General features: G+C 44.6%; 1 long non-coding RNA gene across 1 annotated transcript; it reads right to left on the bottom strand.

Moving 5' to 3' along the window:
- Positions 1–7,986: 7,986 nt before the first annotated feature.
- Positions 7,987–12,873, bottom strand: LOC139073436 (uncharacterized). The gene is made up of 2 exons (XR_011522179.1): positions 12,713–12,873; positions 7,987–11,072 (listed from the first exon to the last, which is right to left on the bottom strand). It is a non-coding gene; the product is annotated as an uncharacterized lncRNA (long non-coding RNA).
- Between the last annotated feature and the right edge of the window lie 1,431 nt (positions 12,874–14,304).

The raw sequence follows: 14,304 nt of genomic DNA, 5'->3' as shown, positions 1-14,304 counted from the left end.
AAAAGAAGTCGCCAACGGGAAGATAGCCAATTACAGGAAGAAATGTCCATTGCATCCCAAACAGAAATCTAGGACCCCAGCGACTCAGCCAATGAGAAGCCGTCACCACCCTGAATGCCTGCTTTCCTCCAGCGGACTTTCCTTCGAAACAACCCTCCCAATTTCCTCCTTTTTCCCTATAAAACATTATTTTATAGGGAAAATTTGTTGGATTTGCCTGTGGTCTGCCACAGCACGGATATCCAGAATTTCAATTATTTGGCTGTTCCTGAATAAACTCCTTTCACTGGTAAAATAACCAGCTGTTTTGTTTGTAAGGTCGGCAACTTAAACCACCTGAGACACCATCGTTTGCTTGTTCATCTTGCTTGTTGTTTGTCTTCCCTCCTGCGCTGGAACGGAAAGGCAGAGCTGTCTTTTTTTTCACAGCTGTATCTTTATTATCTAGAGCAGAAGCAGCACGTGGCAGACACTCTGTTGATATTTGTTGGATAAGTTAATGAATCAAGAGTGGAACCACTGAGAGCCTGGGGGGAGTGGGGAGGGTGGTGGAGGGGGGCTTTTCTTACAATCTTGTACAAGCTGCTGCCTTATCTTCCTCCACAGGTTGGTGGGAGAGCAAGCCGTTCCTTAGAGAGATGCAGAGATGGAGGCAAGTGGAGGCCAGGTCTTGGGCATCTCTGACTCGATAGCAGAGAGCTAGTCTAGAATGGTTGTTTCTTCCTCCAACTCAGGGTCACCACACAGGCACAGTTTGTTCTCCTTGGCTGATGGTCAAGTCCAGAAGTCCTGCCCCAGATTTTCTTTAAAAGGAGAGAGGGTGTGAAATTGGAACATGGAAGAACATATGCAAGTTGACGAGAAGGAATTTTGGAGAGTTCTCAAGGCAGGGGGAGGTGATGACAGGAACTGTGAGAACCCGGGACGCCCTGTGAGCAGTGGGCCTGTCCCATCTTGAGATGGCTCGTCCTCTACAGAGTGGGCTACAGAGGGGCGCTAACGTCTCCTGTGCTTCTAGAATTAGTGCCAAGCGCTTACATATTGAGTGACTGTCCACGTGATGATGCCAAGAGCGAAGGAAAGATTCCAGTGGACACACAGGTATAGTTTCCTTTTATGGTAAAAGACATGGAAATTTCTAGAGATGGTCAATGAAGGAGAACACACAGCTCCCGGCGGGGGTTGGCTTCCCAGATGCCTCACTTCCCCAAGAAGACAGGATGGTGGCGACTGCCAGCTGCTCAGGATAAGGCCCCCTGGGGAGAGGCCCTTTCGGTTCTCACAGGGCTCTGATACCTCCTGGCTTCCCTCTCACGGGTCTCTCACGAGCCTGGCTAGAGGCCTGCCTGCTACAAGGAGCAAGCCAATGGTGACAAGCCATCTCAGCCCAATCCTGAGAACTGGCCATGGGTCCAAAGTGACCCTCATTTCTCAGGCACATCCCTCAGCAGGTGCGGCCTTCAGCCTGCCTGAGGGCTGCATGTGCACGTGCGTTATTTCTTTAACCTCACACTGGCCCACAGGGAGCCATCATTTTCATGAAATAGCTAGTCACCTACTTCACGAGTGAGCCTCCAAGAGGTCAGAAACCGCGTCTGTCTAATGCCACAGCTCATGCACTGTTCGTCAGACCCGCTGGAACTTCCTCTGGGTTTGCACACACCGATTTCCCTTTAGTACCTTAGTTAAAATTCCGTTTTTAAATGTGTTTCCCTTGTTGAACTTTGGGACATTTTTTTCTTTAATGTCAGCCAATATATTTAAGAGCAAGTGTTGACCTTTAGGGTCTTTTTTTCACTGTTTCAATGGATTTTCTTTTGTTTATTTTGTCCTGCTGGTTGGGACCGTGTTCCCTGGAAAGAAAAGTAGGCCTTTGTGTTTAAACAAAGACGAAACTCACCACATAGTCAAGTGTTTGATGTTGCCAAGACTGAACCACCAAAAATGACCTCTACAGAACAGGGGTTGTCCAAGCAGAGGGACCTTGACCCCAATGCCCCAAAGATACAGACTTAGCTTTTTAAGCTAAGACCTCAGTCCCTTTCAGCTCTTCTTCGACAATGGCTGGCCTCTCTTTACCCACAGCTCCTGGGCTGCTGTGGGCACAGGCTGTCTCTCCCGGCCCCTGCTTCCCATCCTGGGAGTCCTACGCCATCCTCCTTTCTGACCTCCAGCAGGTCACAGAAAGCAGCAGTTATGTTTGGCTGACACTCTCATGAATAAGTCAGTTCTGCCAGATACTTCCAGTTGGGACGTTTTTTGATGTATAAAAGATTAATCTGGAACAAAATGCTTTGCCCTGAGTGAAACTGATTCCAGACACATTGTGCAATGGAAATATGTCCTTCAGGCAGAAAGGCCCTTCACGCTGCCCCTGGAATCATACTGTGCCCGAGGCTGCTAATCGTAAACGTGGTGAGGAGAGGCTGTCAGCAGCTGTGTGGCTCTGCACAGCCATCCTTTCTTCCCACCCACCCCAGCTTCCCACGTGACGGCCCCCAGAGCTCTGCTCACTGTCGTCCTTCCCTGTCCTATTTGTCACCTTAACAGAAGGGTCTTTCCTGCCTCTCCCCAGCCCCCGACACACATGCACAGCAGAATCGCCTAACAGGATTCAACTCAGGTAGGGCAATCTGTTCTTTTCAATATTGATGACAAGAGTGGAGGAGAGAACCCCTCTCCCTCCTCTGGGATCGTGTGCTCTAAGGATCAGCTAAGCTGGAGCTGCCATGACCGACCCTCCTACCAGATGGAGAAAGCCCACTCGAGAATGGAGTCAACACAAGGGAAACAGAGCAGAGGTGTAAAAAGGCAGATTTCTGATGGAATTCAAGCTGAAAACCAGACTACCTTCTGAACTTTGACTTTACGTGAACAAGTAACTTGGTTTTCCCCCCTTACTTTACTTTGACTAGAATTTCTACCACTTTCAAGCAAAAGATCCTAGACAAATTCGACAGATGATATAATTAATTCAGTCTGAGCACGAGAAAGCCCTACTGAAGCCTCTGTGTTGTTCTGGTCAAGCTTTATCAGACCCCCTCAGCCAAGGTCTTGTGTGTTCAACAAATTCCCATCTTGGTGATACCACTTGCCTTAATTCGCAGCTACCTGGGTACTAAATACATGTGGAATTATGTTCCTACTCATTGTTACAAGAGCAAATCAAGGTCCCATCTGATATTCTTCAGAAATTGCATGGCTATATGAATACTAGAACCCAAGGGCTGATATCTCCCTGTTTATCTATTAATATAATCTTCAAGGTCAAAAAGTCCTTCAGGTCACAAATGTTTCCTGACACCCTAATACATGCCCAGCGCAGTGCTAGTGAACAAAACTCTTGCATACACCACATCTACGATGTCTTAGTTTCTACTGCTTACGGCCCTCTCTCTCCTCTCTCTCTCTCTCTCTCTCTCTCTCTCTCTCACACTCACACACACACACACACACACACACGCAAACATGGCATCGCCCATTGTGGGCTCCTATCATGTCATCTTTACTGTTTTGAGGACAGGGCTTTGTAATAAAGAAATGGCTCTGCTTCTCAATGCAGTTATAACAGAATTGGTTCTTTGGATGAATCCTTAATCTAAATGTCCACTAAGAACACGCTTTCTTCTCTGTTTAAATGCCTGACGTCACCACTATCCTCCATATTTGTGTGGAGAACATTTTGCACTGTTTAAGATTAATCTGTTATTTTTGGTTGTCTCAAAATAACTTTAGTGAAGAGGAACGTTTCCAGACACAATTGCTTGTCAACTCCCCTTCAGAACAATAGCCTCCAAGTTCATTTTGTTCTTGTTTTTGATGTAACTACACCCCAGGGCCACAATAGTTTTGCAACAGTGGCAAGAATGGAGCTGTAGGAAGCTGGACCCACCACCAAGAATTTAAGTAGATTCTGATGGTTCAAGTTCATTACTAAAATTAATAAATCTCTTCAAGGAAAAGGTAGGTGGGATCATTACTCTTGCTTTTCATAAAGCTATAAAAGGAAAAGCGCGCCCATCTTGGTCAGGAAGGAAAAGAATTAATCTACTACTAAGATCTGAACGTAATCGCTCAGCAGCTTCTCCCCCAATAGGCACAAATTCCTTTCCCTTCCTGCAAGGAAGTGAGGAAAAACAATTAATCTAAGAGGAAAGTAGCCCAAGGGTTCCCTCACCAGCACCATGGCTAGACAGCATGAGCATGCTTTCAGTATTTGCAGACTAACTGAATTACCTCCCCTGTACATTTGTCATGCTTTCGAGATGCTTCATATGAGAACCCCCACCTTATGTTTGAGGAACCCCTCCAGTTTATGAAGTCGTAGCAGGTGCTGTCTCTCCAAAGCTCCCTTGCAGCTAAGGAGCAAGTACTGAGACTCTGCCACTCTGGTGTCCTTGTGCCAGACTTTGAGATGAAAGCTTGGTCACAAGCAAGCCGTCCTGTGCAGAATCCATTCTGGCCAGGTTGGTGGGAGAGCGGCACAGAGACATAATCATGGACTTCTTTTGGATATATACCCAGGAGTAGATCATTGGGTTTAAGTATGTTTAGCTTTAGTGGGTAGTGACAAACCCATTTTTCCAACGTAATTGTTTCAATTTCTATTCCCACCAGCAATATAAGAGAATTCTAGTTGTTCTACCTCCTTGTAAATATTTAGTATTGTTAATATTTTTAGTTTTAGCCATACTTGTGGGTATTTAATTGTGTGTCATTATGTGTGTGCCGTGTGTCTATGTGTGTCTCTCTAAGTGAACATGGATAAAACATTTAACTCGTGAATGAAGGAACCAGAAGAATGGTAAAGCTGACTCAGAGGATTGTAGGAGAGGCAGAGGTGTTCGTAGTCATTGGAAGAAAGAATGCTAATTTAGATACAAACCTGGTTAATGTTCTACAGGTCAATGAAACTATAACCTCTAGGTTTATCTGTTCTACTAGAAATCATTTACATTTCTACAGGGAAAACATCATTTGCATTGCTCTATAGAGAATAATTTACATGTTATTCCATTTTCTAAAAGTTAACATCTATCTGGACCTGTAAAATCCTAGTAAATACCAATTAGGGGTCAAGGTGGGGCCTGCTTGACAATGAAAGGACTTGTAGTCATTCTTTTCCCTTTACAAGTTATGGATACTTTTTTTATTAATGGTTCCTTCATTGTTATCACCAATTAACCTGTGTTTTAGCCTGAAACGCTTACACAGATGCAGCGAGAAGCATCATCTAACACATGGAAGCAAACTTGTGGTCTAATCAGCAAATCTAGGGCTATATCTACTTAAGCATCTCTAAGCCAGAAGATTGACTTCTGGCTGAAGATGTGTAGAAATTGTATTTTCAACAGTCTCCACCACTCCAAAGATATTTTTAAATCATTCTTCTATTCCAAGGTTAGAGAACCAAACGCAAGAAATTTATCTTCACCAGATTTTACCTGCAGTCACTATATACGTGGGTGAATTCCTCTCTCTTCAAGGTCCTCCTGATTCTGAGGGGTGAATAAGAATAAGATACCCTTTTTAAATTTTCCACTAAATTAGGATTATAGAAAGAAGAGTTAGAGGTGAATTAAGTAGCAGTATCTAGCATGTACCTATCAAAATATAACATTGAAACTAGTACTAACATCATTCAGTCAACAAATCAGATATTTCTCATCAGTTCCTTGTGTTTTGCTTAATTAACTCTTGCTCCACTAGATATTGTGGAATAGGATGTGTTCATGACTTCATCCGTTTCTGGACTGAAAGAGTCCTGGACATCCTGACCTGTGGTATAACCCAACAGTTGTCTAAGCAATGTCAGCTCAGAAGCTGTGTATGCACAACCAGTCTTTGAGGTAACAACAGACCTTGAGTCCTTTCCACTAAGTCTCTGAAACCACCCTTTTTGTTAAAGATCCATTTCTAGAGTTGTAGCTTACAGGAGACACTGTGCAAATACGGGAGGAAGGCTGAGACCATTTGTCTACTAGGGCATAATACACGATTACTTTACGAGGATTTGCGCAATGTTTCCCCTGAAGGTCAGAATAGCTTACAGACAGCCAGAGTATTAGCAGATTTCCAGGACCTTCCAGTCTATTGTGTAAAGTTGTGCAAGCTCTGAGACATATTTGCTGTAACTCTTGACCAACACAGAACTAACCCAGGAAAGGCTGAGCCTTTCTCAGATTTGACAGCTTTTCCCATGCAGCTCCTACAATATTGTTGAACTAATTAAGAAATACGGACCATACCAGAGCTAGTTATTTTTAACATCTCTTTTAAAATAAAGTTAAATATGTAAACACATAAGAAATTGGTCTTCCATTTGGAGGACCTCTGGGAAAGCACAAAGTTTGTACAGGTGCAAAACATCTTGAAAAAGCTTTCTCTGAATCCGAGATCTGATGAGGGGAGGGCAAAACTGAAATAATTAACCCTGGAGGATAGTCACTTGGCCCAGTAACACAGGTGCTAATGAGCAGCGACTAGAGACTGACCAGAGCAGGGAGTTTGGCCACCTGTTGAGGAGTGATCAGATGGCACTTAAAACGCAACGCACAGAAGGTAACACAATTGTAAGAATTCTTAGCTCATTCAGAAGTAACTTTTATTGGTCACTTGCTTGTTTAATAATCAAAAGCATAACGTCAGCACAAAAGCACAGAAAGCTACTCTGGTAAGACACAGAGTCTCTGCCACTCGAGATTACATAGAAGGTAAGTCAAGAACTTTTACTACATCTGTTGATAAGAGCAGACTAAGCACGACAAGGCCAATGTGTCATTTTAATGGGGGAAAATATTTAGAGGTAAAAGATTCCTAAGTTTGATTGTTTTTTAAAAAATCTTATGACTAGGGGGCTTTGGGGAGAAGAGGGGAAAAAGAAGATTGACAACAGATGTTAGCTCAGGTGCCAATGTTAAAAAAATCTCATGAATAAACTCATCAAAATTAAACCACCTTTGCCAGAGTTCTAACACACTTCATTGCTTCCATTCAGCCTCATTATTTGCAGGTATTATAATCCCAGGCAAACGAAATTTCTTTCTGCAAACCTAGAACCTTTGACCCATATTTCCTCTGTCTGCTCTGCTCTTCCAAAGCGAAGAGGACAACTCACCCCGCTTCCTTGCATCCACGTCCATATGTTCTGCCACCACTGTTTCTAAGATGCTCTCAACCACGTAGAGTAATTCTAACTTTTAAACAAAGTAAGTAACTTCTCTTTCACGTAGAACTCTGGAAGAGGGGTCCTTAAGAACTGTTATCATACACTAGTATTTTAGCAGACCAATAAAGCAAATATATATATTTATTGTAAAATATACATTTATATTTTATATCAAAACATATATATATATATCTCAAGGAAGAATAGATCCTGATCATCCCAACAGAGATCACCAAGAGGTCAGTGTGGAGACGAAATCCCCGACCAGTGCTGCCACCAACAGAGAATGTCACAGCAGCCGTGCACAAGCCAGACTCACGTGTGCACAGAGCCACATCTGTGGAGACTCACCTGGAACATGCTTGTCTCTGGACACCTGAACACCGATGAGCAAGGGGCATGGCCCTAACAAGGCACAGATGGGCTGATTGACATGACCCAGAAGCAGAAACAAAAACAGAAACACAGACTCGGGGTAAAAGACGACGGAAACAGTTGGCAGAGCTGAGGGTCTCCTGCTAGGGCTTCTCTGCAGGAGCCAAGGAAAGACACACCTGGTGCTGCACAGACCGCACGGTGTTGTCTCAGGCAGGGCACGTAACTGGTTTTAGAAGATGACCCACTGAGACATCTCTGTGGAATCTACAAAACTGGTCAAACTGCAATATTCAAATAGTTGAGCTGTAGCTCCCATGCTTACGAAGCGAGCATGTGTTAATCATTTATTATAGTGAGGGAACTAGCAAAATGTTAGAGCTGGTTTGGTTCCTGATTTTGGTTTTAAATTGCTTTTCTTTAATTGGCATCCTTTTAATACATTTCTTTTTTGTGTTTAAATTGCCCAGATTTGGTTTCTGTTGCTTGTAACTAAGAGACCTGACTACTACACAAATTGATACCATCATTAATTGCAAACAACAGACCTCTAGAGGAAGGAAGAAAATTTTGGAGTGTTATCTAGCTTTGTTGGAGCTTAGGGCCATGAAAATGTAGCTAAGAGATACGACTCTGGCAGCTGATGCTTGATGAGCTCTCCCGTGAGGTCCCCTGGAATTCACGGTCCCATGAATTCAAGGCTTTAGGGAGTGAAGGCGTGCATTGTCTGTAGAGGATTTAAAAACATTAATGCAAGTAACTACAAGTTGGTTTGATTTTTATTATCACCTTGTACCCACATACCCATCCCACTAGCTTTCTTTGGCCTCTGCAGAAAGCAGGTTGGGTCTTGGAGAAAGAACGATGAAGAGTAGTAACTCCTGTTACAACCACCGTTGCAATACCAGTCTTTTTGCTGGAGAAAATCAGCACAGGCCAGTATACAGCTTTTGACCCAGCACATCTATTTCTCTCTGTTCTAATCACTAGAGAATGTCCGAAATACACCTCCAGTCTCTCACCTCAGAAGCACATCACCACGGTGGTGGGGAACCGGAGTTCAGTACATCCCATAGGACATCCTCCCAGGGGACATTCTTCCGTGGGACTTTGTCCCATGGGGCATTCTTTGTTTCATAGGACATCGCACTGGCCCGCTGTATGGAGGATACTGGCTGAGAGGAGCTGCAGAGCCAGAGGTAACCCTCACCCAATATGATTTGGTAAAATACGTGTGTGTCAGAGGGTGGGAAACAAATTCCACAAAATTCAGGGGCCTGATGAATCGTGTTCAGAGGTCCAGCAGGTTGTGACGTACCCTCTGAATTAAGGAGCGTCTTGCCGTCTTTTTCACCCCCTACCATAAGAAGGAGGTCACTTGGCGGGCCTCTTCAGGGTTTGGAGGCAACATTCAGTTGACTATTCCCAAGCATTTACTAGACGAATTGGAAAACTGCCACGTCTGAGTTTGACCCGGAACAGAAGACGGCTCTCTAGCCCGTCCAGGCTGCGGCACAAGCAGCTCAGCTATTGGCTGTTATGACCCAGAATAACCGATTCACCGTATTGTGTGGACAAAGTTGAAAACTAACAACTGCCAACACATCCCGTAAAAAGCAACGAGGAAAGGGATGGAAAAAAGGAAATTTAAAAAATAAATATGTATGTATATTTTAATGTATGTGTATTTAATTTAATGTACATGCATACTTTAAATAAAATGTATATTTATTTTTAACATTTCCTTTTCTTCTCTATCCCTTTTCTCATCGCTTTTTTAGGATGCATTGGTAATTGTAATATTTCAACTTTGTCAACTTTGGTGACAGAGAAAGAAAAACCCAGGGAAACATTCTACAATCGTCTTTCTGAAACTGGAGATGACACCGCAGTGGGTAATCACGATCCCCTCCTCTAATACTCGCTCCGTGTTCTTTTTGTCTTTATCCGTTTCGTGGGGTTGATGAGGACCCACAACAGGTGGCCCAGCCAGACCTTCATTCCTGGGGCTTCAGAGACGCATGTGAATATCGTTCCAGCAGCCGGTCGTTAACACTTACCAGTGGATACGGAAGCACTGGGAAGAACCCCGGAGGATGTCTTGGGCTCCGGATATATTCCTCCGGGACTGCATTGGAAAGAGCAATTATATTTATCCTTGAAAGTCAGAATCAATTGCCCCAGGCTATCAGTTACCCCCTTTTGGCGTGTTCACACTGTGGCACAAGGAGCCAAAATTTCCAGAGAGCAGTTTCAGTTTCCAATTTGTTTAAGCCATTGGAGGTGGGTCTCTGCTCCTCATAGCAGAACCTAACCCCCAACTGACGCAGAGGCGAAGACTGCAGAGTCCCTGCATGGCCCTGGAGTTTACTGGACTTCGGCCCACAGCCTGCAGAGCAACAGAAGGGATGGCACCATGTCCCACCCTGCATGTCCTGCCTCTCATCTCACCTGGTTGCTCCTCTCCTGCAGGTTTCAGCCTCATGTCATCTCCTGTCTCCTTGACAGGCCCTCCTTGGTTACCTGCCTGGAAGAAGTCTCCCCACCCCGTGTTGCTACGTATCACAAGACTTCGTTTTCTTTCACTGTAATTGTCACGCTTTCGACCGTTTTGTGTGTTTACTTTATTTCCAAATCTCCTCACCTGCACCAGATTTAACAAATCCTCTCACTGAGGCTGACCTGGCTCCTGCTGATCTGAGTGCCCAGCAGCCAGCAGCCTGTGAACACCGTGTGTGTCACATGTGTTGGAGGGGGCACTGATTTGTCCCCAACAGAGTAGACACATCAAGCTGTGGCCCAGCGTGCTCCTGTCTGGCCAGCACCTGTGGACTGACTGAGGGTCTCACTCACCATGGTTTTGCCACACTGCACTGCTTCTGACAAAAGAACCCGCTTTAAGGGGGAAGGAGCAGAGCAAATGCACCCAACTGTCCACGTGACGTCTCTTTCAGGATGTTTTAAAGGCATCTCATGCTCAGCACATCCAAACCAAACTCATGATCTTCCCCCGTAACCCAAGGCTCTTCCGCCATTCTCTGAGTGAACGGTGCTGACAGCTCCCTGGTACCCAGACCAGAAACCTCAGCGCCATCCTTGTCGCCTCCCCCTCTCATCCTCATACCTAATCCATTTCCAAGTCTTATTAATGTTCCCTTCTAAACATTTCTTGAATTCATCCACTTCTCTCTGTTTCCTCCATCCATGCTGGGTGGAACTTTCAGGATGACTCTTTGTTATGGTATTAAACAGAGACTGCCACAGCTTGACCCTCTTCTTCCTCGTTGCTGATGGCAGTGTGGACGTGAGCCAGGGAGGTGCAGAAGGTCTCTTGTAATCATGAGGCAACAAGGACAAACACCTCTGTGCAGGAGGATGCAAAGTGGAAAGACGGAGTGAGCCTGGATCCCTGAGAGGTCACTGCGCCGCCGTGCCGGGCCTGGACCACCCGCCTGGACTCGCAGAGCCCTCGATGTACGCTTCTCTCTAGTGTGTGAGGCAGCCGTCATGAGGGAGTAGGTTTCACTTTCTGAGGAATGAGAATTATGTTTCCAAACAGAAAGAAAGCAATGATGTTTGTCCCTTTGACTCAAGTTAGAACACTTCCAAAACCAACACACTCAAGAGCAACACCGTCTACTCTAAACCTAATCCACATCAAGAGAGAGGAGAAAATAAAACTTTTTCTTTATGTCAAAAGGTTCAAGAATGTTTGAGAGAATCATACCTGTCTTAGATTGAGTCTCAGCCCATCGCCCTCCCCTCCTCCCAACACACACACACATACACATACATATACACATACACACGCACACACACATGAACATACACATGCACACACATGTGTGCATGCACGGACACACACATATGCACATACACACGAGCACACACACGCACATGCACACACGTGCACACACAGACACAGACACACACCTTTCTCTCCAAATGTCCAAGATACAGGAGCTCACAAATCCCTAAAGGAAAGGAGATACTCCCCCTTTACTGAGTTCCACACTTTGTGGCTGTAAAAGGACATCTTAGTGGCCCATGAAACCATTTATTATAACAAAAGTGAGGTATAACAATATGACAAAATTTGAAAGTTTAATGTGAAACCCTAACCTTAATAACACCTTCACTCCTTGTTCAGTCAACAGTAGTGGTAACGGTACCCTCGCTCTTCACAACTCTTGTACGCACCCTCCGCCCTCAGAGTCTGGTCTCTAAGGCTCATCTCCAATGCACAGATATAAGACTCTTTGAAGAATCCTATAGCTTATGACAGAAAAAATGTCAAGATGGATCTGGAACATCCTATTTTTGTCCCAGGGTCGGAGCTAAAAGGATGAAGTGGAAGGCAGTCTTAGGGGGTTCCAGCAGCCAAGTCAGGCCTATTTGAGAATGGGTTCTAAAAAAAGATCAAAAGAGGGGCTGGCCTTTGGTTGAGTGGTCAAGATCACGCACTCCACTTCAGCAGCCCAGGATTTTGCCCTTTCAGATCCTCAGCGTGTATCTAGCACCACTCATCAGGCCATGCTGAGGTGGCGTCCCACATGGCAGAGCTAGAAGGACCTACAACTACAATATACAACTATGTACTGGGGGGCTTTGGGGAGAAGAAGCCAGAAAAAAAAAAAGAAGATTGGCGACAGATGTTATCTCAGGGGCAATCTTTAAAAAAAATTCGAAAGAGAAAAGTCAGTATAAAATGCACAAAAATTAGTTATAATACTAAAGAAAAATAAAAGGAATACGTTATTTTAATTTTTGTTGACTTTTAAATATAGGCAAATGCCAAGATTCAAGGAGATTTTTTCCTTCTATGAAGCACATGGATTTGTTTCTATCTGCAGAAACAGGAAAGAGAACAAAAATACATGGGCGAGCCAGACAGTCCCAGGGGTGCAGGACCTTTATGGAGAACAGGAAGGGCTGGCAGCTGGGCTGAGTTCCCACGGTCAGAGAGGCAGGTCCCTGTTACTTGCACCGTGGGGACCCAGGAAGGTCAGTTACCAGGATGGTCAGAGAACTGCTTTCAAAAGGATAGTTCACCAAAAGTCCTAACAAGCAAAGCTGCCCAGCAGGTTCCGTCTCTCCTTCTCCAGGAAGGGAGAACTCCTACTAATTACAGTTACTTACTTTAATAAAATACTAGTGACAAATACTTACATTTTTAAAAATATCAGCAGTCGATGTCTACATCCCAAAATGGACGGCCAGCATCACAAAACTTAAAGGCTACTGCATTTGAAGAAAGACACAGCTCAAAAACTGAGCGTCTTCCTAAGAGGCAGGGACCTGCGCTTCCCATGATGAAATGAGTGAAAATTGTTTATAAGGTGGCCTCAGCCTATGAGGACATAAAAATCATTTGAGCTGAAGGCAATTAAGAAGCAGCAAATGCAGGAAAAGTTCTCTCTACTTTCCCCCTTTCTGCCTGAAGGCAGGATATAAATCCTCCTTTTACTGCAGACAGACTCTTATCAGCCCAGAGACATCTGCTCACAAACCTTCCTCCCTTTGCTTCCTCCAGGATATTTACCTTCCCACAGTTTGCCACCTTTGGAAGCCGAGAACTGCTTCCCTTTGTCCCATCCTGTCCCTACAGATGTGTCGAGAGGATGCTGTCTGAGCTGGAATTCTAAACCACCATTACTTTTCATTTGAGTTTCTCCTGCACAGTGTGCACTGCATGTGTTAATAAACTGTTTTCTCTTGTTAATCTGCCTTTTTGTTAAAGGGTCCAGCTGAAAACCCAAGACGGGCAGAGGCAAAGCTTTGCTTCCCCAACAGTCACAGCAGCTCTCCCGCAGCACAGAAGCAGCCAGAGACAACACGGGAGAGAGTGAGCATTCCTGTGTCCTGTGGGACTTCAGCTATAGGGCGGACTTGGCCCACAAGCCACAGTTTGCCCATCCTGGTAGAGAGTGTGGCCCAGGAACACTGTATTTGGAAACGCATTATGCATTTATAAGGTGTTCGTAAAATTTATAACAACATATCAAAAACTCAACAGAAAAATGGCACAGATTTAGAATTGGCAGATACAGAAAAGGAAATAAAATTGGTTTATAAAGAAAGGAAAATGTGCTCAACATAATTAAAGAAATGCAAAATGAAATAGAACACCACTTTTTAAATAAATTCTTAAAGACTAAAAGATTAGGTGAGCTGCCCTTGGTCAGCCTGTGGGAAAGCAGGTGCATGCAATGCCCTCAATATGGGGATAAATTAGAGCATCTTCAGAGCAGTTCAGGCACAGCCATCAAAATTACAAGGTGCAAATGTTTATACAGAAAGAGCGCTGATTATAGCAATAAATTTGGAACCATCTACAAATACACCACGGTTGAAAGATGATCGTAAATCTGCTCCATCATCGACTACATAAACATTATGAAGAATAAGGTGGAGCCGGATGCCAACCATGGCAGATTGTTGGTCATGGCCCCAAATTGTTCTCCCTCTTTTCCTTAGATGGGCTGCCCGGCCTGAGATGACGCTTGTCAAACTTCCATGCAGCTAGCTAGGTGGAGTCCTGTCCCCAAGTCTTCACCAACTGGAAATGAATGAAATCGATGTGCATAACTGCAGCTCATCCTCTTGAAGAGGCCTGCTTTTGAATTGCTCCCCCTTTCCTATTTCTGGGGCAGCCTTAGGAAGCTATGTGTTGAAGATGATTGTGCCCCTTTACTCCAATGGTTCCCTGAATGACTTCATGGAGCAGAGCCCACTTCTCAGCCTGCACCGTCCTGTGAGAG

This window comes from Equus przewalskii, chromosome 9 (assembly GCF_037783145.1).
Source record: "Equus przewalskii isolate Varuska chromosome 9, EquPr2, whole genome shotgun sequence".
In the NCBI taxonomy this organism is placed as follows: Eukaryota; Metazoa; Chordata; class Mammalia; order Perissodactyla; family Equidae; genus Equus; species Equus przewalskii.
Note: the sequence above shows the minus strand (reverse complement) of the source record. Positions and strands in the feature narration are given on the sequence as shown.